We start from the raw sequence: 20,093 nt of genomic DNA, 5'->3' as shown, positions 1-20,093 counted from the left end.
AAAACCATTTTTAGTCTCGGTTTTTATTGTATCCGAGACTATTGTGCTTTTTGTCGACCGGGCAAAGATGGTTTCTCCATTAGTGGCAGCCGTCGAATCGATGGGAGCCGCCGGCCGCTCCACCTGCATCGTCGCCGGGAGCTGTCGACCGACCTCCTCCATGGGCTGCGCAGCCGCCGAATCGACAGGAGCCGCCGACCGCTCCACCTGCATCGTCATCGGGAGCCGTCGACTGACCTCCGTCGGCTGCTAACTTGTCATATTTGTTCTTCAGATAGCTTAATATGTAAGATGCTAAGAAACAACTACTGTTATCATCATCATTAATGGCATAATTAGTTCTTTTATAAGCGCACGTCTGTTTTTCATTACTATTATAATGTCTGTGCTGATTGTGTTTGTAGTACTAACCAAGCAACTCCCTTGTCCCCTGAAACGTTCATACCTTTGATGTTATCGTTTGCATTCAATACATATCTAGCTAAAGTCCTTAACTGGTACTCTAATTACAGAATTTCCTCGTCGTACAGGGAGAAGACTCCGCCCTCCGCGCCTCACTATAATGAACTGCTCAACATAATGTCTCTAAGGTTCTATCTGAAATTCTGAGAATGTTAATTCTGAAATTCTGAGAAAATGTGTCATTGTTAAATTGTTATATAATTTATGATATACTAGAATATAATTAGCACTATCTTCTAGGTGCTTATTTCTAATTGAATACTCAGTGGTAGTTAATAATTGTTGCATTGATAAACAAGTGCATTAGACTTAAGTTTTGCAAGATAGTCTTGAATAAGTAAAGATGCTTACTTGTCTGTGCTGGTGAAATCTTCAGGCTAGATGAGCTTGTGTGCTTTTTGGAAAAAAAAAATGAGTGCAAACGTACAATTTATTGAGATGTAAACTTTGGGTGGTTTGTTGTTAGCACTATTAAGTATTCTATTGTTCCACTTATGGGTGAAGCTGATACCAAGTTATCTAGCACAGGGGTTTTTAGATGATCAGGTCCATTTTTTCATGCACAGCCGTGGATCTTTCACTAAGGTGGTCCAGTGCTCGATCTGCTTCAGGTTTAGTCCTAATCCCCTGAAGGTCTCAACGTCTGCTTTCAGAACGTTGGCAGCAGCGATCCGCCATGCGTGACCTCGCCAATCAGAGACCTCTTGTGCCCATATCCTGTTGTTTCCATTCGACGTCCTCAGTATCTCCTCATCTGAATTTAAAGTAAACAAACTATTTTCCATTTTTCCCTTGTGCGATTCATATGAGCAGATATTTTGCACTTGTTCTTCACAATGAGAAATGCGCAGTGATGATTATTGATGTTCATTTTTCACACTATGAGAACTCTTCTTCCAAAACTGTGCAAACTGAAAATACTATTAAAGGTACCAAAGATAAATTCTTATTGCTTCATTGCATATATTGAAGGACACAAACTCTCAGTAGTCTGCAAACTAAAAAACTGAAAGTAATATGCCAAAGGATGAAGTATAATTTTCAAAACCAATCCAAAAAAATGCATATGCTGAATTACAAAAACTCAGAGTAATTCTTGCATGAAAAGGTATTAAAAAAGCGTCTCCACAAACAAAATTCATTTATCACTGCCAGTTAACAAGCTTATGGTCTTTTAACTTACTATCCATAAAGTTCTACATGATGTGTTCATGTTATCGTCACTGCTGAATTCGGGATCCTCACTGCTGAACAGAGACACAGTTGGAGGCTTGAAGCTGCTAGAAAACCAGCGTACATCCTTGAGCTGCCTAACAAGTGAGAGTCTTCCTAGCTCAACAAATAGGCTCATGCTTTTCGTCGGAGTGCATACAACCACCCACCCTATTTTTTAATCTTGCTCTGTAGGACAGGGCTAATCCTGGTGATAATAAGTGTTGGCGGTATGGCATGAGGCCCTTCGACCAAGATCTGCCGAAAGCTATACGAAGAGTGGGGATTCAAGCCCGAGACATCAAAGTTAGTCGGGGCGAAGTCCCCCCATGGCGAAAACTATGGAACAAGGACGGCGAGAGGCGAGAGATCGCGCGGGTACTCTACCAAGCCAGAGGCCTCTTGGGCGAAGGATGCAAGGCAAAGAGTATACGCCGAAGGGAGACGACTTCGCTAAAGCAAGCTCGCCCCCGCGAGGGCCGAAGAAGCCTTTTCCGGCCCATCAAGCCTAGGGGCTATTGGGCAGACGATCGCCCGACGGCCCATCAGGGGTCCATGAACCTCAATTACACTATATACTCATGTAAATGTCCCTTTCATAAGGGTAACCATGTAAATTCCCCTGTATAACCAAAACCATAGTAGTAAGAACCTGTAATAGGGGCTATAAATAGTCTTATAGGGCCATGGAATGGGGGGATCCGAAGAAAAATTCTCTAATTAATACACTTTACTTCTTTCCAAACCACTGTTGAGTAACCACGTCTTTCAACGTATGCGGTTGTCGTTTCGGCAACAGCTGGCGCCGACTGTGAGGACCTCTGAGCGAAACTACTGAGAGCGAATGCCACCGAAGAAGGTCGTGAAGGAGAAGGTTACAAAGCGAAAGGAAAGCGACGCCGGGGCGGATATGGCCGCCGAAGAGGGAGCAGAGCCTTCGGCGCCCGTCGCCGAAGATGTAGGAGCGTCATCTGCTTCCTTACCTGCGCCATCACTACCGCCTTCGGCCCCTGCCACTTCTGTGCAGGTGCTGAACGCGGCTGACATGGCGAAGGCGGCTACGGCGGCGAGGGCACTCCAGACCAGGGCGGAGATCCTTTCGATAAGCCAACTGCTGGTGCCCCAAGCCGCTCCGTCGCAGCCGGCAGCAGCCCCAACTGCGCTCGCCGCTGTGCAAGCCCTAGGCAACCCTGACCCCGAGACACAAACCGAAGCCGACATGTAAGCCATGCGACAAAACATGACACAACTCCAAGACATGCTTCGCCAAATGCAAGAACAGCAGCAAGCATACGAGGCGGCAAGGCGGTCCAAGGTCACTTTGGCACCAATCCTCCAGTATTCGGCAGGCTATGTCCCACCCCAAGTCTATTCACAAGTGTCGACCCAGCCCCTTCCGCGACAAGTCGTGCAAGCGCCAATGTACTTCACCGGGCAGCCATCGACCGCAGCAGCGCATCCGGCCCCTCACGTGCAACTGCAAGCTCAACCGATCGCTGCCCAAGTACATCCTCAACAGCCTGGCCAAGTGCCACAAACAATGGCAGAAGGGGCTTCGGCTCTGCAGGCGCAGCTCCAAGCTTTCCTTCAGCAGCTCAGCCAACCCCACAACATTTCAGTTGCAACCCCTTCGGCTCACCCGGAGGGGAATACAAGTCAAGGTGCGCCTAGTTGGTTGCCGTCGAATCAGCCAGGTCTGGAGGCTTTGCCGTGGAGTCAAGTACCGCAGTTCGACTTCATCAATGCTGCTCAGGCACCAACTGTTCGGCCACGAGCACCAACGCTAGGCTTCGGAGCAAACTAAGCACCAAACTAGGTCGCCATGACATGGTCACAGCCGACTTTCGACCCATCCATGGCAGCTCAGCAAGCATCACCAATCGGAGCCGGGCAGCCGAATGCCATGGCCCAACCTCACGCGCAAGCCGTGATTTCGCCCTTCACCACGCCTTACCCGCAGCAAGGTGCCGTGAATAGGGCAGGAGGCGAAAAGGGGCTACCGCTGAGTGGGGGAATCAAGACCCGTCCAATCCCACCCCAGTTCAAGTTCCCACCCATCCCACGCTACTCAGGCGAAACTGACCCAAAAGAATTCCTCTGCATTTATGAGTCCGCGATCGAAGCGGCTCATGGCGACGAAAATACCAAGGCAAAGGTAATACATCTCGCTCTAGACGGCATCGCCCGTTCTTGGTATTTCAATTTACCAGCCAATAGCATTTACTCATGGAAGCAATTGCGTGATGTCTTTGTCCTTAACTTTCGAGGCACTTATGAGGAGCCGAAGACGCAGCAGCATCTACTCGGCATTCGCCAGAGGCCGGGGGAGTCGATAAGGGAGTACATGTGTCGCTTCTCTCAAGCCCGGTGCAAAGTTCAAGACATAACCGAGGCGTCTGTCATAAACGCCGCTTCGGCCGGTCTACTCGAGGGCATACTCACAAGAAAAATCGCCAACAAGGAGCCACGGACGCTTGAACACCTACTTCGCATCATTGACGGGTACGCAAGGGGCGAAGAGGATCCCAAGCAACGGCAAGCAATACAAGTTGAGTATGATAATGCTTCCGTCGCCGCTGCCCAAGCCCAAGCACAAGTTCAAGTTACCGAACCACCTCCTCTCGCTGTTCGCCAGTCCCAGCCGGCGATCCAAGGACAGTCGCCAAGGCAAGGTCAAGCCCCCATGACCTGGAGGTAGTTCAGAACCGACCGTGCGGGCAAGGCTGTGATGGCTGTCGAAGAAGTGCAAGCCCTCCGCAAGGAGTTCGACGCCCAGCAAGCAAGCAACCATCAGCAGCCTGTTCGCAAGAAGGTCCAAAGAGACCTCTACTGCGCCTTACACGGACTCTCTTCACACACCACGGAGCAATGCCGAAACATTCGGCAACATGGTAGCATGCAAGACTCAAGGCCGCAGCAGGGAGCAGCTGTCGAAGCACCTCATGAAGCAGCTCAAGAACAAGCACTCCCGGCTGATCAGTGCCAAGAGGCGCAGCGCAGAGTAATCCAAGTGATTACAAGGGCCGACCCGCCGATCCAGCTGTCGAAGCATCAAAAGAAGATGCAACTCCGAACGGTCAACAATATCACTTCGGCAGGCGAAGGGGCCCCGCAGTATCTGAACCAGCAAATCTCTTTTGGGCCAGGAGATGGCGAAGGAGTAATGTTCCCGCATCAAGATCCTCTGGTGATCTCAGCCGAGATAGCTGGTTTCGACGTCCGGCGAATCCTGGTCGACGGAGGAAGTTCGGTCAATGTCATCTTCGCCGAAGCATATGCCAAGATTGGGTTGACTACCCAAGCCCTTACCCCAGCACCAACATCGCTCCGAGGATTTGGCGGAGAAGCAGTTCAAGTTCTTGGCCAAGCACAGTTGATGGTAGCCTTCGGCACGGGGGAAAACAGACGCGAATAGCAAGTTATGTAAGCCCTTCGGCACCATGTAAGCCTCTCGGCAAGAAAAAAAAGAAAAAAAGAAAAAAAAGAGGAAAATGAAAAAAGACAAAAAACTGGATGTAGGGCTATTATCCACCACGGAGGCCCAAACCAGTATAAAATCTTTGTGTCCTCTGCCTTCTTTTTATTTGTTTGTGTGATTGATAATTTGTGGAAAAACCCCAAGGCAAACGCTTGATCAGCGAAAAAGGCCAGGGGGCGAAACGAATCGGCTGAAGCATCGCTCGCCGAACGGTTGAAACCGCAACAGCTTGTTTCAGAGAACAATTAGCCGAACACCGTTACACTCGATCAAAAGGAAAGCACGAGTGCTTCCTACAACATAGAACAAAACGGATCGAAAACGGAAGCCGAAAGCTGAAAAGTCAAAACCTATTTCGCTAATATATGCAAAGGGGCCGACACGTTCCGACACAACAAAAAGCACGCGAAGTGACAATGCAAAAATAGCGAAAAGGAAATAAAACACACCTTTATTGATTTTAAATAAAAATGTATCGAAGAATACAAACACATCACAATGGTACAAGTGAAGAGAAAGGAGCAATGGCGTTACAGCCCAGCTTACAGATAAATTACATCTTCGCCCCCACGATCTCTCTCTCTCTCTAAGGAATGATCGGGCGAACTAGGTTCGTCATCACTACTAATATCATACACAACCTTAAGAGGAGAAGGGGGCGAAACACAGACTAGACTGTAACGACGCTGGGAGATCGGCTCCTGCCGATCAGTCTTCTGATGGTTTCGCCAAAAGCGAGCCATATCCTCCAAACGTCTTGGATGAACAAGATCGTAGTCTTCTAAGGTTCGCCCAGGGTGCGCCCGAAGCCACCCGGCAACCTTAAAAACCTTATAGCTGCGGTCGTTTATCACCATTTCACGATAAGTAGGCCAAAATGGGCATCGCACCTTCGGCAAATCCTTTAATGCCACAAATTTCTCGTTTTGGTTTCGCCAACTCCCAGAAGGGGGCCGAATGCACAACTTTCGGCGAACACCCTGGTAGACAGTGCAAAAAGGGCAAAAGGCGAATTGCATAGTAAAAATAGGCGAAAAAAGAGAAAGTATTGCATAATGTGAAATAGGCGTAATCATAAATACGCCAAAGACTTCGACCACAAAAAAGTGGCTAAGAGTGTGTCATATATTCAAAATATCCAAGGGCCCCTTTTTCGGCTACAATAAGGAGGGTTAGCGGCAGCCCGCCGAATATACATCGTTCGCCACTCCCGGCGAACACAAAAAGAAGAAGGGAAACTACAAAAATCTAAGGAAAGGGCGCAGGGCCTCACACCTCTGGGTGATTCTAGGCATCGCCTCCACCCCCTTTGGCCGCCGCGTCCTCTTCTTCGCACAGGTCTGCCGCCTCTGCCTTCGCCAGTTGCTCCAAAAGGCGCGCCTTGGCAGTGGACCAGCCATCCTTCTGCCAGAACTGTTTCCGCCACGCACGAAGCATGGGCCAAATGTTCTGCGCACTGATCTCCTAGTCCCCCTTCGCATAGTTAGGGAACTCGGTAACGTGCTCACAGCCGAACTGTGGCAGAAGACCCATAGTAAAGGCCGCCGATACACGCGGACAGCAATCGCCGTACGCAATGGCGCAGTCCGAAACCGATCCACCAGCCTGCTGGGTCCAGTCGAAGAAGTCGAAGGCCGAGGCATCTTCGGCAAGGACCCCTCGCACTTTTGCACCCATGTCAGTAAGGGCGAGGCGAAACGTTTGGCACGCTGTTCTCGCGGATTCGGTAGTTTTCGCCATCTCCCGCGAAAACCGCTGTGACTCCTCCACAGCGCTCGCTTCGGCCTTGCTGACCTCCAGGCGAAGAGCCTCCATCTTCGGCTCAGTAAGGTTATAATAATCTGTCAGCACGGCAGAATAGGCCTTTTCTTTCTTCAATTCGGCCTGGAGGCAATCAACCTCAACTATGGCTTCTCTCCCTTTCTCCAGTTCGGCCTTGAGGCGATCGTCCTCGGCCCTAGCCTCTCTTCCTTTCTCCAACTCGGATTGGAGCCGCTTGTTTTTGGATTCCGCCTCTTTCAGGGTGTTGGCGAGGGCCTCCATCTCCAAGTTCTTGTGGCCTATTTCGTCATCCTTGGCCCGAAGATGGTTCTTAAATCCGTCAAGACGGGCCCGCACGGTTCGTTCTGTCGAACAGTGAGCTGCAAAATAGGAACGGGCGAAGAGAACAAATGTTAATTATGAGACATGTAAAAAAGAAGAGGAAAACCAACAAGAGAGAAAAAGCATACCCGAACCGCCAAGCTTTTAATAGCAGAACACCCCTCATCGAACTCATTCAGTTCGGTGAATAGGCTCGGGGTGCTGGCAGGTAAGACAAGATTGCTTACTCCCTCGACAAAGGGAATAAGGTCTGCCCGGGTCTCGAAATCGCCAGGGGCGAAATGGGGCGCCGCAAGGGAGTACTCTGAGGCAGATGTTTCGACTGCCGCACCCTTCCCCTTCGCCTTGACTAGCGGCGAAACAACCGGTTGACGCAGAGGGCTACCGAAGACCCTCGCCGCAGGTGTCACGATCCGTTCCGCGGAGGCTGAAGCCTCGGCGGTGGCGCTACCGCCTGCCCCATCAGCACCGAGTGAAATAATGGGGGCAGTCGAAAGGTCCAGGCTGCGGCCAGCGGGCGAAGTCGGAGTCTCGTCAGAAGACTCGTCATCGCTGAAGACGCGAGCGACATCGACGAGTCCTTTCTTTTTGGAAATCTTTTTGACCGGACCTCCCTTTGCTGCCTTGCCTGCCGAAAACGCAATTAGCACCTTCACCCCATCCAACTCCTTTCGACAAAGGGGGGAGGTGTTCGAATCCACCCCGGTCTCGTTGTGACCTAGGCTTAGAGTAGGAGTGTAGCCAAGGGTGTCGACGCGGTTTTCGACCGCCTCGTCCGCGGCCTTTTCGGCCACGACCTCCACCTCCTCCCCTTCCTCCCCTTCCTCCTCGTCGTCATGCTCTTCGACGTCGTCCTCGTCGTCGGTGTCGGAATTAGACGAAATAGGAACCCTTCGCTTCCTGGGCGCAAGCTTCACTTGTCCGCGCGTTCGCTTTCGTGAAGGTCCTGCATCATCGTCGGCCTTGTGGAGATTCGCCTGGGGAGGCAATTCGTCATTGTAAACCCGGTTCGCCCGGCCAGCTGCTTGTCGCATCAGCAGCTAGCTATACTCGACGACCGACACGTCGCCGATCATCCTACGGGCTTCGGCGTCAGCCTGGTCGAGGATCAACACTACAAAAATAAAGGGTGTAGCCACATTAAGTGTTGAACAAAGCAAAATAACAAAGAGCAGTCTTACCATTCGTCCCTTCAGGGGGAACCAACTTCGGCAAACCATCAACCTCTTCGCCTTGCTCAACTGTGACTTGCCACGACTGGGAGAGGGGAAAGATGCGAAGCATGCAGAATTCTTCCACCAAGTCACGGCAGCTAAGGCGGGAGCAGACCTTACGCAGTAGAGGGAACCGCGCCTCCATAGCACCGTCCACGGTGATCTTGGGTTTTCGGTTCGGCGCAATCGCCCTGCGCCGGCACCGAAGGGCTTTCGCGGAGTCAGAACCAACCTCGAAGGGGATGGTGTGGTAAAACCACCTCGCCATCCAATGGCGGTCCTACTTCGACATGGCGGCGTTCACCGGCCAGAGATCGAACCGCTCGGGCGAATATTAAAGTTTACGCTCCCGAACACTGTCTTCTTCGTTCCAGCCGGGGTAATCACCATCTTCGAATTCACGGTGGCGAAGAATATGGCACCAAAGAGTTCGGCGCTAGGCTCAAACCCAGAAGTCCGGCACGCCCAGTCGGAGATAGCAATCCAGACCAGCGCCGACGGGCTCAACTGTGGGAGCTCCACCTGGAAAAGTGTCACGCCCAGAAATTCACGAACCAGAATTTCTAAGATGAATGTGCATTAAATCCCTGTCCAGGACCAACCAGGGTACACAAACGACAATTGTTGACATACAGATCCACGTCTTACAAAAATAGAAAAGATTACACATGCAGTGGAAAAAGATAAAACGAACTAAACTTGGAAGCTTGACTTCTGCAGCGGGGCGACTCCACTCCACAGGCTATCCTTGACGGCAGCGACGAAACCAACTTCAACAGGACAGCTCCCACTAGGAAGATCTTCAACTTTGGTGTGGGGGAAAAGAGAGCAAGACTGAGTACTACCCACTGTACTCAGCAAGTCACACCGGAAGAGGAGGTATGGTGCAGGATATAACCAAAGGAGGCTAAGGGTTCATTTGCAATAAAGCAGGCATTTAAAAACAGAAGTTGAAAGCAGTAAAATAGTTGTAGTAATTAAGCAATATTAACCAATCACTGTCCAACACTACACCACGTTGCAACAGGCCCAACCAACCACCTGAACTACACCAGTTCATTAAGCTAAACTAGGGATGAGACTAATCACGGTGAATCTGGTTGATCGCCCATAACCACGGGCACGGCTATTTGAATAGTTTTACTCTGGCTAGAGGTGTACAACTGTACCCACAAGACACGATTCCACACATGTTGCTATGGCCCGAAGTATCACCATGATACTACAAAGGGGGAAATCATGACAAGACCCTCCGCATAACCCTCCCCTAACCACCCACACCACGCTAAGGTTTCACCCTCACCCCCAACGGGTAGTGGGAGGTCCCCTCTTGCGCCGCGGTGAATCCGGCAGCTGGACAACCGGACACCCCAGCCGACCCAACTCCATCACGCCCACCCTCACCACCAGTGCCTAGGAAAGGGTCGAGCTATACTTCAGATCAAGCAGTAACCCAATCCCGCTTGTGGTAAGCACGGTAAGTCTCCCAGGGTTTCCCGTGAACCGGTCCTTAATTGTCATGGGTGCGACCAGCAAAACCATGCACCCACAGCCCACCATTCAGTGTATTTTATTTAACTAAAACCATTGCGGTGGCACCAATCCAAAGCTATGGTAATAGTCAAAGTCTATGTAATAATGTGATCCCATTTGTGTACTAGTTGAGCTAAGCATGGATAAGCATTTCCTAAACCAACATCTAGTTATTTTGATACCCAAGTTATCAATGGCATAGGGTAAACAATGTATGGCTGAGTAATAGGACCCATCCCACATGACATTGTAAAAGAATGCAACATTTAATAGAAATGCGGGATATTTGTAAATTGAAAACAATATGATCAAATGTAAAGCATGACTTGCCTTGCTCTCGCACTGATGAGCCCACAGCAACGACTTCGTGGAACCGTGGATCGACGAAACGGCCGAAATCTACGCGACAAACAAAGCACACAAGCAAAACATGCTATAAGACTACTGAAACAGGAAACAAAACCATTTTTAATGGATTCTAGGGGTTTTTATGAATTTACTGAGACTTGAATGGACTTAAACGGAGCTCGGATGAATTACTTATGAATTTCAGAAGATAAACTGTGTTTTTACTAATAAAGAAAAGGCCTTAATTAATTATTGCGCAATAAATCCCAGGTTGACGTCAGCAAGGGGGGAAGCGCCGACAGGCGGGCCCCGCATGTCAACGGCACAAGACGGCCGATCCACCGTGGACCAGGACCACGCGGGTGGTCCACCGCGGGTCCACGGGACCGACGGTCCGGATCGGCCTGAGGCCGATCGGACGGTGCGGGCGGCGGCTTAGCACAGCTCGGCTCGGCACAAAGCCGGCCGGCCGGCCATGAGGGTGCGGCGGCGGCGGCAAGCGGCGACGGCAGGCGACGGCGCAGGAGGCGGCGGCGCGGGAGGCGGCGGCGGATGGCGCATAGGCCAGCGGCGGCGGCCGAAGGCGATGGCGAGCGCGCGGAAAGCGGCGGCGCGCGCAGGAGAGAGGGAAGGAGGGAGGAGAGGGGCTCCTTACCGGAGGGTCGGCGGCGACCGGAGTAGAGGATGGAAGCGGCGGCAACGGCCGGCGAACGGACGGCCCGACGAGCAGCGACGACACCCTAGGAGAAAAAGACAGGGGTTAGGAATAGAGGAAGGAAGTCCACGGCGATCGCCAATGTCGGCCGGAGTGGGAGGGGAGGGAATTCTCATCGGCAACACGAGGGAAAAGGGGCTCTGGCAGCGATTTGCGGCAACTGAGCGGCAGATGAGGAGCGGACGGCACCGGGGATCGCGAAGGCGGTGGTGGCGAGGCTCTACGACGGCCCTAGCGGCGGCTAGCGGCTGCCGGAGGCGGCGGTACGCGGCAACGCGTGGGGAGAGCGGTACGGCGACGGTGCACGGCAGGCGAGCGGTGGCCGATGTAGCTCTCGCGGCGGCGGAGCTAGCGGCAGTGGCCCTAGCAGCGGCGGCATGTGGCCGGAGATGGGCAGCGGCGGCGGAGCTCGGCGAGCGCGGCGCGACGGCAGTAGGGGGCGTGGGAGAGGACGGTGAATGGGGGAAGCGAGAGAGAGAGCTCGGGGAAGGATTTTTTTGGGCGCTTGAGGGGCGAAAACAGCCAGGGATGGCCCCTATTTGGTCGGCGATGTGGGGAGTGGAGGGAGAGAGAGAGGGGGTGTTGGGGGATTTCAAATCCCCCACTACTTGCGGGCGCGCGCGCGCGTGCGGGAGATGCGGGGGAGAGGGCGGCGACGTGGATGCGAGGTGAGGGCGGAGTGGGGGCGCGGAGAAAGGTGGGAAATGGCGGCGGCGGCGGCGGTTGCCGCCGGCTGGAGGAGGAAGACGGGGCCGACAGGTGGGCCCCACCTGTCGGTGACCCGGGGAGAGGAAGGAGGCGGCTTGGGCCGGCCCAGCAAGAGGGAGGGGGCGCGGGAGAGAGATGGGCCGACAGCCCATCAAGAGAAAAAAGGAAGGAAAAGAAAAGAGAAAAAGGAAAAGGATTTTCCTCGGATTAAAATATTGCGCCTGCTCATTTTTAATTGGTTAAAATTATTTCCAAGGCTCTGAAAATTCCAATAAAAATCTTGTTAATGTATTGGAGCATGGGGAACTCAAGAAAAATTCCACCACGCCGATTCCAATTATTAATTGCATTTATTAATTAGGGATTTAACTCTAGGTTAATTAGAACAATTTCTTCGGACAATTTATTTAACAATTTTCAAAGAAAGAAGAAGGGGAAAACTTCAGGGCGTGACAAACCTATCCCCCTTAAACGGAATCTCGACCCCGAGATTCGGAAGAGGTGGCGAAGAGGTGCGGATGGGCAGCCTTCAACTCATGTTCTCTTTCCCAGGTGGCCTCTTCCTCTGAGTGATGGCTCCACTGAACTTTGCAAAATTTGGTTACTTTATTTCTGGTCCTTCTCTCACTGGTTTCAAGGATCCGAGTTGGCTTCTCCACATACGTCAGATCTTCCTGAATTTCAATGTGATCCGGACTTGCCTGTTCCTCAGGAACTCTCAAACATTTCTTCAACTGAGAGATGTGGAAAACATTATGAATTCCAAGCATGTTGGAGGGAAGCTCAAGCTGGTAAGCGACTTCACCTCTACGTTCCAAGATTCTGTATAGTCCCACAAAGCGTTTCCCTGATGATTCTGACTTTTTCCTCTGCCTCGGTTAGCACTTCTGTTCCAAATAGTTGGCATTCTCCTGTCTGATCCCAGAAGAGAGGTGTGCGGCATTTACGACCATACAACGCTTCGAACGGACCCATTTGCAAACTGGCCTGATAGCTGTTGTTGTAAGAGAATTCTGCATAAGGCAGACTTTTATCCCAAGCTCCACCAAAGTCAACTGCACAGTCTCGCAACATATCTTCCAATATTTGATTGACTCGCTTGGTCTGACCATCAGTTTGCGGATGATAAGCCGTGCTGAAATTTAAACGAGTCCCCAGTTCTTCTTACAGTTTCTGCCAGAACTTTGAAGTGAATTGACTTCCTCGATCAGATACTATCTTCTTAGGCACCCCATGCAAACACATGATTCTTGAAAGGTAGAGCCTAACAATCTTTTCCCAGTATAGGTAGTGTGCACTGGAATGAAATGAGCAACTTTGGTGAGTCGATCCATGACTACCCAGATTGAATCGTGCCCCGATAACGTCCTGGGCAGACCGGTGATGAAATCCATTCCAATCTCTTCCCATTTCCATTCCGGGATCTGAAGAGGTTGTAGCAATCCTGCAGTCTCTGGTGTTCTGCTTTGACTCGCTGACAAACATCGTAGAGTGCAACGAATTCGGCAATTTCTCTTCTCATGTTGGCCCACCATAATTTCTCTTTGAGGTCCTGGTATATTTTAGTACTGCCGGGATGAATTGAATATTGAGTCTGATGGGCCTCTGTGAGTATTAGGTCTTTCAACTCTTTGTCTTTAGGTACGCACAATCTTTCTCCCAACCAGATTGTGCCGTGCTCATCCTCCTGAAAATCTCAGGCTTTTCCAACCCTCATATTCTTTTGCAGCTCAGCTATTTCAGGATCATTTACCTGAGCTGCTCTGACTTGATCCACGAGCGTAGTCCGTGCCTCTAGGGCAGCCACGTACCCAAGTTTAGACGCTCAAGGTCTTGCTGCAATTCATCACACATGCCTTCAATACATAGGGTATTGCAATAGCTCTTTCTGCTCAGAGCATCTGCCACCACATTTGCTTTGCCTGGATGATAGTGTATCCCCATGTCATAATATTTTATTAGCTCCAACCATATTCGTTGTCGGAGGTTCAAGTCAGGCTGAGTGAAGATATACTTCAGACTCTTGTGATCAGTGTAGACTTCACAGCGGTTCCCAATAAGATAGTGCCGCCAGATTTTCAAAGCATGAACCACTACTGCCAACTCAAGGTCATGAGTAGGATAATTGCTCTCATGTGGACGCAACTACCGCGAGGCATATGCGACCACTCTGCCTTCTTGCATCAACACACATCCCAGCCCTTGGCGAGATGCATCACAATAGACCTAGAAGTCTTTCGTCTGGTCTGGCAGAATTAGAACTGGTGCAGATACTAACCTTTTCTTGAGTTCTTCAAAACTTTGGTTACACTCAGCTGACCACTTGAAGTTTTCATCTTTCTTCAGAAACTGAGTCATGGGCCTGGCAATCTTAGAGAAATTTTCAATGAACCGACGGTAATAGCCCGCAAGTCCAAGAAAACTCCGGATCTGAGAAACTGTCTTTGGTGAGGTCCACTTAGTGACTGGCTCCACATTCGACGGATCCACTGCCACACCTTGAGCAGTAATGATGTGACCAAGAAATTTGACCTCCGATAACCAGAAGTCACACTTGCTGAACTTGGCATATAACTGGTGCTCCTTCAATTTCTCGAGTACCAGACGGAGGTGTTGCTCATGTTCTTCTTCAGAATTTGAATAGATAAGTATGTCGTCAATGAACACCACTACAAACTTATCAAGAAACTCCATAAACACTTTGTTCATCAAGTTCATGAAGAAGGTCGGTTCATTGGTGAGTCCGAATGACATAACCGTGCACTCAAACAACCCAAACCGAGTGGTGAAGACTGTCTTGGGAATATCCTCTTCTCGGATTCTCAACTGGTGATAGCCTGATCGCAGGTCTATCTTGGAAAACACTTTAGCTCCTTTTAACTGATCAAGGTCATCAATTCTTGGCCATGGATATTTGTTCTTGATTGTGACCTCATTAAGGGCGCGATAATCCACGCACATCCTCTTCGTCTTGTCCTTCTTCTCCTCAAAAATGACCGGAGCACCCCAAGGCGAAGTACTCGGTCGGATGTACCCTTTCTGCAGCTGTTCATCAACCTGCTTCTTGACCTCTGCTAGCTCATTAGCTGCCATTCTGTATGGCCTCTTGTAAATTAGAGCAGTTCCGGGTGCCAAATCAATTCGGAACTCGATCTCTCTCTTGGGTGGCATGGCGATGGTAGTGAGGTCTTCAGGAAACACTTCAAGATACTCTTGTACTATGGGAATATCCTCCAACTTCTTGGGACTTTTCTCCACTATTTCTGTCTGATCCTCAGTAGCAGCCTAATTCAGACTTACTATAGACTTCTGTGGCACTAGACAATGAAAGGTGATCTTCTCTCCTTTGTCGTTGGTTAGGGCGATGGTACGACTGGCGCAGTCAATCACTCCCTTGTGTCTGGTCAACCAATCCATCCCGAGAATGACATCAAGGTCTTTGGATTTGAGAAGGATGAGGTCGGATAGAAATTGTGATCTTTTGATCTCTACAGTCACTGAGGGGTAGTAGTGTGTTGTCTTCATGTCACTTCCAGGGGTATGAACCCGCATCGGTGTTTTAAGTTCCACTACTGATAATCCATGTGTCCCAGCAAACTTCTTGGAAATGAAAGAATGCATTGCACCTGAATCAAAAAGAACTATTGCCGGATATGAGTTCACTGGAAACGTGCCCAACACGACCTCTGGTGCTGTTTGTGCCTCCTCTGTAGATGCATGATTGACGCAAGCCAGGATGAACCTGGGTCCAGCGCGCTTCAGCTTCGCACACTTGCCAGCAAAGTGACCGTGCTTGCCACAGTTGAAGCAGGGTCTTGGCTTTATTGCAGACTCCTTGTGCTGTTCTGACTGAGCCAGCATAGCTGGCAGATCTGATTGAGCTGGTGCCATTAGTGGGGGTGGAATTGAGTTGTGGTGGTGCTGTTCACTGCTGTTGTGACTGCCACCGTTGTAGTCGTTGTTGAAGTTATTCGGGTGGTAAGGACGGTGTTGACGGATGATCAGGGTGGAGGGCTCACCTAGCTGTCCCGTCATGAAGCGAGGCTTCGGATTGTTCCCCTGAGGAGTCCTGAACTAAGCTGCCTTTCATTTACGGTCCATTTTGTTGCGTTGCTCTTCTTGACGGATAGCCTTGTCCACAAGCTTCTCAAAGTCCTCATAGACTCCGAAGATCAGCTGGTTAGTCAACTCATCATCAAGGCCAAACAAAAACTTCTCCTGCTTCTCGGCATCGGTGCGCATGTCCTCAAGAGCGTAGCGCGCAAGGCGGTTGAACTCGTGCAGGTACTTTGTAACTGTCCTGGTTCCTTGTTGCAATGCACAAAACTCTCTTTTCTTTTGTGCCATAATCCCCTCAGGAATCTGTGCCTTCCTGAAGCTTTGACAAAACTCTGCCCAAGTAACCTCCGTTGCAGCTGGACGGGTTATCACATAGTTGTCCCACCAGGCAGAAGCAGGACCTAGTTGTCCCACCAGGTAGAAGCAGGACCTTGCAACTGGTGTGTAGCAAAAGCCACCTTCTCTTGGTCATTGCATTGCAGAAGGTTCAGCTTCTTCTCAATAGCACGGAGCCTGTCGTTGGCCTCTATTGGGTTGGTAGTGCTTGAGAAAGTAGGTGGCTTGATACGGAGGAAGTCTAACAGTTTGGATAGGTGCGATGGTGGAGGACCAAACTGCTGGTTCTGCTGCGCTTGCTGCAACATCTGATGGTAATGTTGCTGCATCTGTTGCATCATCATTGTCATCATCTGAGTGATCGTTGGGTTCTAAGGCGGTGGAGATGAACTGCTGCCAGATACACCACTGGTATGTGCTCCATCGATCTGCTCTTCGCTGCCACTGGCGTCGTTGGAGTCACGAGGATCATTCCTTGTCTTCACCATCTGGAGGGGGATAGGTAGAAATAAGAGAAAGGAAGAAAACAGATGGCTTAGAAACTAATCTTTCTTATAAATTTATGTGCAATTATCTGACTTGAATTAAAACACTAAAAAGGAGACAAGCAACTCCTAATTAAGGCAGTCATACCACTGACACATGATATCGACCGCCGACTAACCCACAAGCAACAAACCTAAACACAGAAACTAGCAAGCAAACAAAACTAAGAAAACGTTAAGGCTAAAGGTGGCGACTCTGAAGCTCGGAGCGGCGCTTGCGATCAAAGAACAGGTCTGACATCTAAAGAGGACAGAGGGATAGGAACCAACGCATGCTCAAATCCAAATTAAACAAAGCAACAAATGACTCAAGAACCTAGCCAAGCATGATGATTTTTATGCATGGAACATTATTCATGATCCCAAAAAAAAGATACTAATGACACTGACTAAGCCATAACTTATTGCATGAAATTGATGCATGATAAGAATGATGCGCATAAAGATTGCACCCCAACGAACCTAGACACGACTTAGTGCATATCACCTAACAAATTCCCGACTGACCGTCGAATAAATTCCAAATAAACCTTCACTAAAACCCTAGACTGCCTCTAGCCGAGAAATCGATTAAATAGCGATCAAGATTTTTCTCCGAAAAATCAAAAGAACGAACCCCAAATTTTCCTAAACAAATCCAAGTGCAAGAGCATATGCAGATGAAAAGGTTTCAAAGGGCTCTTAGGGTTTCCAGTTTGCATGTCCTACGGTCAACCAGGCTCTGATACCAACTTATCATGCTCAGAAATTCATGAACCAGAATTTCTAAGCTGAATGTGCATTAAACCCCTGTCTAGGACCAGCCAGGGTACACAAACGACAATTGTTGACATACAGATCCACGTCTTACAAAAATATAAAAGATTACAAATTCAGCGGAAAAGGTAAAAGCGAACTAAGCCTGAAGACTTGACTCCTGCAGCGGGCGACTCCATTCCACAGGCATCCTTGACAGCAACGACGAAACCAACTTCTTTGAGACGGCTCCAACTGGGAAGAACTTCCGCCCTGGTGTGAAGGAAAAGAGAGCAAGACTGAGTACTACCCACTGTACTCAGCAAGTCATACCGGAAGAGGAGGTATGATGCAAGGTATAACCAAAGGAGGCTAGAGGTTCATTTGCATAATGCTAGCATTTAAAAGCAGTAAAACAGTTGTAGAAATTAATCAATATTAACCAATCATTGTCCAACGCTACACCATGTCCCAACCAACCACCTGAACTACACCAGTTCCATTAGCTAACTAGGGTTGAGACTAATCACGGTGAATCTGGTCAACCGCCCATAACCGCGGGCACGGCTATTCGAATAGTTTTACTCTGATCAGAGGTGTACAACTGTACCCACAAGACACGGTCCCACGACACGTTTCCGTGCGCCGACATGCCACCACGACATACCAAAAAGAGGCCGTGACAAGACCCTTCGCATAACCCCTTCTAACCAATTGCACCACACCTCATGTTTCACCCCCACTCCTCGCAAGGCAGCGGGCAGTCCCCTCTCGTGCCACGGTGAATCCGGAAGCCAATCAACCGGACACCCCGGCCGACCCAACTCCATCACGCCCACCCTTGCCTGGGTACGTCGGCTAGAGGAAAGCTACACTACAAGCCCAGCCATTGCCCACGCTGACTTGTGGTAAGTACGATAAGTTCTTCCAGGGCATCCCGCGAACCAGTCCTTAATCGCCATGGGCACGACTAGCAAAACCATGCACCCCTAGCCCACCATGTAGTGTATTTTAATTAACTAACACCATTGCGGTGACACTAATCCAAAGCTATGCCAATAATCAAAGTCTATGCATTAATGTGATTCCCCCTTTGTGTACTAGTTGAACTAAGCATGGCTAAGCATTCCCTAAACCAACATCTAATCATTTTAATACCCAAGTTATCAATGGCATAAGATAAACAATATATGGCTGAGTACGAGGACCCATCCCACATGATATTGTAAATCAATGCAACATTTAATACAAATGCAGGACACTTGTCAATTGGGTACAATATGATCAATTGTAATGCATGACTTGCCTTGTTCTCGCACTGATGAGACCACAACGTCTTCGAGAAACCACGGATCGACGGAACGGCCGAAATCTACGCGACAAACAAAGCACCCAAGCAAAACATGCTATAAGTCTACTGAAACAGGAAACAAAACCATTTTTAATGGATTCTAGAGATTTTTCTTGATTTACTGAGACTTGAATGGACTTAATCGGAGCTCGGATGAATTTTCTATGAATTTTAGAAGATTACCTGTGTTTTTACTATAAAAGAAAAGTCCTTAATCATTTTTTGCGCAATAAAGCATCCCAGGCTGACGTTAGCAGGGGCGCCCATAGGCGGGACCCACGGTCAGTGACTCAAGGGGGAAGGGAGAGATGCCGGCGGGTGGGCCCCACCGGGCAGCGGAACATGAGGAGGAGGAGGTGGCTCAAAGGGCAGCGGAGCGAGGCGCCTGGCTCGGCTCGGCTCCAAGCCGACCGACCGGCTATGGCGAGCGGTTGCGGCACGCGCGACACGGCCACCGGCGGCGACCGGCGGCGCACGACGGCGGACGGCGGCATGCGACGACGCGGCGGCGCGGCATCGAGGCGCGTCGACACGGCAAAAGCGGCGGGCGGCACGGCAGAGAGAGAGGAAGGGAGGGGAGATCCTCACCGACGACGAACGGGGTCGGCGAGCGACTGGCAGACGGCGACAAGCGGCGAACGGGCTTCGGAAGGGCCTAAGGAGAGACCCGAGAGGAGTTAGAGGGAGGGAGAAGGTCCATGGTGAGCGGCAATGCCAATCGAAGGTGGGGAAAAATGGGGTGCTCACCGGTGTGCGAGGAGGGATGAATTCCGGTGGGATTCCAGCGACGGGAGACGGCGGCCGAGAAGCGGGTGGCACCGGCGATCGCGGAGGCGGCGGTCGCGAGGCTAGATGGCAGCCCTAGCGGCAGCTAGCGGCTGCCGGAGGTCGGCGGCGGGCGGCGGCGCTAGGGGAAAATGGTGCGGCGACGATAGAGGGCTCGGGAGAGGGCGGCGAGAGCGAAAAACGAGAGAGGGCGACGCGGGGAGCGTTTTATAGGTGGAGGGGGGAGGCAGACGTGGCCGGGGGCGGCCGGATTTCTCGCCGACAACGTGGGGAGGTGGGGGAGACAGTGGGGGATTCGAATTCGAATCCCGCTGTTGCGGGATGCGCGCGCGAGCGGGAGGAGTGGGGAAGTGGGCGGGGCGACGTGGGCGCGGGACGCGGGTAGAGTGGGGGCACGAGGTGGAGCGGAGAAAGCGGCGGCACGGGCGGCTTCGGCAACGGTTGCCGCCGGCTTGGGGAGCGGCGGCGGGAGGTGGAAGAAGGGGCCGACAGGTGGGCCCCACCTGTC

At 50.7% G+C, this 20,093-nt stretch overlaps 2 long non-coding RNA genes across 2 annotated transcripts; one reads left to right on the top strand and one right to left on the bottom strand.

Moving 5' to 3' along the window:
• The first annotated feature begins 226 nt into the window (after nucleotides 1-226).
• On the top strand, nucleotides 227-1,361 carry LOC127753416 (uncharacterized). Its single transcript, XR_008012547.1, has 3 exons — nucleotides 227-286; nucleotides 531-590; nucleotides 1,029-1,361. It is a non-coding gene; the product is annotated as an uncharacterized LOC127753416 (long non-coding RNA).
• A 17,297-nt stretch (nucleotides 1,362-18,658) lies between these two features.
• Nucleotides 18,659-19,787, bottom strand: LOC127753504 (uncharacterized). The gene is made up of 3 exons (XR_008012583.1): nucleotides 19,547-19,787; nucleotides 19,388-19,454; nucleotides 18,659-18,820 (listed from the first exon to the last, which is right to left on the bottom strand). It is a non-coding gene; the product is annotated as an uncharacterized LOC127753504 (long non-coding RNA).
• Between the last annotated feature and the right edge of the window lie 306 nt (nucleotides 19,788-20,093).

This window comes from Oryza glaberrima, chromosome 10, assembly GCF_000147395.1.
Source record: "Oryza glaberrima chromosome 10, OglaRS2, whole genome shotgun sequence".
NCBI lineage: Eukaryota > Viridiplantae > Streptophyta > Magnoliopsida > Poales > Poaceae > Oryza > Oryza glaberrima.
This window is presented reverse-complemented; position numbering and strand designations above follow the sequence as displayed.